The sequence below is a fragment of the Phyllostomus hastatus genome, unplaced genomic scaffold, assembly GCF_019186645.2.
Source record: "Phyllostomus hastatus isolate PE091 unplaced genomic scaffold, TTU_PhHast_1.1 phas_scaffold_78, whole genome shotgun sequence".
Taxonomy (NCBI): Eukaryota; Metazoa; Chordata; class Mammalia; order Chiroptera; family Phyllostomidae; genus Phyllostomus; species Phyllostomus hastatus.
Genome location: NW_025334041.1, coordinates 31,422,819 through 31,427,045, shown reverse-complemented (window position 1 = coordinate 31,427,045; position 4,227 = coordinate 31,422,819). Strand labels below are relative to the sequence as shown.

At 37.7% G+C, this 4,227-nt stretch overlaps 1 pseudogene; it reads left to right on the top strand.

Moving 5' to 3' along the window:
• Window positions 1–1,813: 1,813 nt before the first annotated feature.
• LOC123811956 lies at window positions 1,814–3,534 on the top strand (annotated as a pseudogene).
• The last annotated feature ends 693 nt before the right edge of the window (window positions 3,535–4,227 follow it).

The following is a 4,227-nucleotide window of genomic DNA, read 5'->3' as shown; positions in this document are numbered from 1 at the left end:
TTAGATAAAATGAACTTTATCAAAAAAGATTTTAATACTTCAAAGGGATTCATTAGTCAAAGGAAAAAAAATTCATAGGGTGAAACTTTGCAAATCACAGATCTGGTAAGGCACTTGTAGCTAAAATCTATGAAGGACCCTTACAACTCAATAATAAAAAGGCAAACAACCCAAGTTAAAGAAATGGGATAAATATTTAAATAGACATAAACAAAGAGGATATAAAAATGTTCAAATAAAACATGAAAAGATATTCAGCATCATTAGCCATCATGAAAATGCAAATGAAAACCACAATGAGGTATCACCTGACACCTATTAGGATGGCTATATTCAAAAAAAACAGATAATAACAAGTGTTGACAAAGATATGAAAAAGTTGGAACTGTCATACATGGATGGTAAAATGTAAAATGGTGCAACCACTTTGGAAAATAATACAGGATGGGGCAAAAGTAGGTTTAGTTGTCAGTATACAAAACAGAGTTAATTTTTGTTATTTATTAATTATTATATTATTTTTCACACAAACAACTTAAGTCTACTTTTGCCCCACCCAGAATATTCTGTTTAGAAAAGACCCAGTCCTAAAATGTTAAACTTAGAGTTATCACATGACCCAGCAATTCTACTCCTCACTGTATACCCAAGAGAAATTAAAATATATGCCCACAGGAAAACTGGTACATGAATGTTCATATCAGCATTATTTATAATAACTAAGTATGGGAAACAACCCAAATATCCATCAACTGATGAATAGAAAAATAAAATATGGTATATCCATACAATGGAATATTAGTCAGCAATATAAAAGAATAAAGCTCTGATGCATGCTACAACATAAATGAATCTTGAAAGCATTGTACTTAGTGAAAGAAGTCAATTATGAAAGAATTATCATATGATTCCATTTATATGAAATGTCCAGAATAGGAAAACACACAAAGATTAAAAGTAGGTTAGTGTTGCTAAGACTGAGGAGGTTAGGGGAGATGGGGAGTGGCTGCCAACGAGTATGGAGTTTCTTTCTGAGGTGATGGAAATGCTTTACAGTTGGTTGTTACACAACTGTGAATGTATTAAGAAAAACTGAATTGTACACTTCAACTGGGTGATTTGAATGGCATGTGAATTATATCTCAATGAAGCTGTTATATTTTGAAAATCGATTGGTTGAGCCTTGGCCGTGTACCTACACCCTAGCCATGAAGGAGGCTGGGAAAGTGACTATCTGGCTATTTCAGTCTTCCTCTTACCAAAACTCATATGATAAGAATTCTCCAAATCCAGGACAATAATTCAGATACTAGGCAGCCTAGGAAATTGATAAATATTTTCTAAGGCAGTTAAGAGTGTGCCAAGTGTAAAAGCAATGAATACTCCTAGGAGGAAAAAAGATTTTTGAAAGTAAAAGAATTAATACTGCCCCTTCCCTAAGATCATTCATCACATGTTGTATTTTGCTGACTTGTGTGTATTAGTCTTATCTCCTCCAAGAAATTATAAGCTCCTTGAGATGTGATTATAAACTCCCTTAGATCTACTTTTGCAGGCCTCAATCAAATTTAGCAAGTGTCAAATGGCCAGTAACTGATTTAACTAATTGTTATGTCATACACCTTCACCACAACTGTCAGTTTTATTACTATAAATTTAAGATTTTCTTTTATCCAACTCTTTAATTTCATATTAATTGAAAACCCTTGGCCCTCACTCGCCGATGATGGCCTGCCTCGCTGCTCTCATGCCCTGCCCCTGCCCCTGCCCCTGCCCCTGCCCCTGCCCCTGCCCCTGCCCCTGCCCCACTGAAATGCTTTGATTACACAAAGTTCTTCACCAGCTGATGCCTATGTCCAGGGCACTGGCTCCTCATCTTACTCAGGATTACACCAAAGATGTAAAATTTGGTGCAGATGCCTGAGCCTCGGTGCTTCAAGCTCTAGACCTTTTTGGCCAGTACTGCAGCCATTACTATGGGGCGAAGGGGAAGAACAATGATTATTGAACAGAGTTTGGGAAGTCCCAAAGTAACAAAAGATGGTGTGATCTTTGGAAAGTCCATTGACTTAAAAGATAAAAATGTTGGCTCTAAACTTGTTCCAGATGTTACCAATGAGAGAAACGAAGAGGCCGGAGTGGCACCACCACTGCTGCTGTACTGGCATGAGGTGTCACGGAAGGTTTTGAGAAGAGCAACAGAGGTGCTGATCCAGTGGAAATCTGGAGAGGAATGATGTTAGATGTTGCTGCTGTAATTTCTGAATTTAAGAAGCAATGTACACCTGTGACAACCCCTGAACACTTGGTCAGTTTGCTACAATTTCTGCAAATGGAGACAATGAAATTGGCAATATTACTTCCAACATGATTTTTTTTCAAAAAAAAAGCTTGTAAGAAAGAGCACCATTACAGTAAAGGGGTGGAAAAACACAAAATGATAAATCAGAAATTATTGAAGGCATGGCATTTGATGAAGGTTATATGTCTTCATACTTTATTAATACAGTAAAAGGTCAGAAAGGTGAATACCAAGATGCTTATGTTCTACTGAGTGAAAAAATTTCTAGTGTTCAGCCCATTGGACCTGCTCTTGAAATCACCAGTGTTCACCATAAGCCCAGGGTCATAATTGCTGAAGATGCTGATGGAGAAGCTCCAAGCACACTTGTTCTGAATGGGCTAACAGTTAGTCTTCAGGCTGTAGCATTCAAAGCTCTAGGTTTCAATGACAATGGAAAGAACCAGCTTAAAGACATGGCTACTGCTACTGCTACTTGTGGTGCAGGGTTTGGAGGAGGTTTGACTCTAACTCTTTAAGATGTTCACCCTCATGACTTAGGAGAACTTGGAGATGACATCATGATCAAAGATGATGCCATGTTCTTGAATGGAAAAGGTGACAAGACTCAAATTGAAAAATGTATTCAAGAAACCATCTAGCAGTTAGATATCACAACTAATCAACGTGAAAAGGAAAAACTAAGTGAACATCTGACAAAACAGATGGAGCCACTGAGTGGCAGGTTAGGGAGACAAGTGGCATTGAACTGAATGAAAAGAAAGACAAAGTAACGGATGCCCTCGGCGCTACATGAGCTGCTGCTGAAGAAGGCATTGCTCTGGGAGGGGTTGTGCCCTGCTTCTGTGCTTTCCAGGCTTGGACTGATTAATGCCAGCCAAAAAGATTTTTTAAAAAATGGGTATAAAAAATAGTTTAAAAGCACTCAAAATTTCTGCAGTGACCATTGCTAAGAATGCAAGTGTTGAGGAATCGTTGATAGTTGAGAAAATTATGCAAAATTCCTCAGAAGTTGGTTATGACACTGTGTTTGGAGATTTTGTGAACATAATGGAAAAGGAATCGTTGATCCAACGAAGGTTGTAAAAACTACTTCATTGGATGCTGCTGCACTGACCTTTCTGTTAACAACAGCAGAAGCTGTAGTCACAGAAATTCCTAAAGAAGAGAAAGACCCTGGGGTGGGCGGCGTGGGTGGAATGGGAGGCAGTGTGGGAAGTGGTGTGTTCTAATCCCATTATTAATGAGAATTGTGAGAGGAAGGTCAAGGTAGTGCTCCTCACCTGTAAGTTCAGAGAAGTCCGTTGAAGGCAAGGACTGAAGAAAAGCCTGGCTGATGTTCAAGAAAACCACTGTAACTATCAGTCATTGGTTTCAGCTGACAACAGACAATGGTTTGCTGCTGTCACTGTCCCTGCCTACAGACAATTTATTTTATATTTTTGAATAAAAATACATTTGTACATTCCTGATAATTAAGTGCAATAGCCATGAACCAATGTACTGCTTTCAACTTAAATCACTGAGACATTTTTTACTGCCATTCTGTGAAAATCAGGATTTTAGTGTTTGACGTCACCTGAGAAGATGAGAAGTTAAGAAGCAGCCTCCCTGTGGAGTATAAGAATAATTGTGTAGAGAAGTATCCAACTATGTGACGTTTGTGTAATAAAAATGTGTTTAAAGTTTTAAAAATCCTTGGGGCTTTTAAATATCAAGGGGACTCATATGCAAGTGGTTGATTAGGTTAGTGTATCCCTTTCAAAATGTAGCTAAAATTGGCTTTTTAGTAACAAAGCTTCTTTGTGACTTTTGCTTACAGAAATGTTTTAAACTAATGGATTAACTACTTCAGCTCTTTATAAAGAATCTGGACTTCTTAACTTGATAAAGCTCTAGGCCCAAAGATTAGTATATAGATTAAA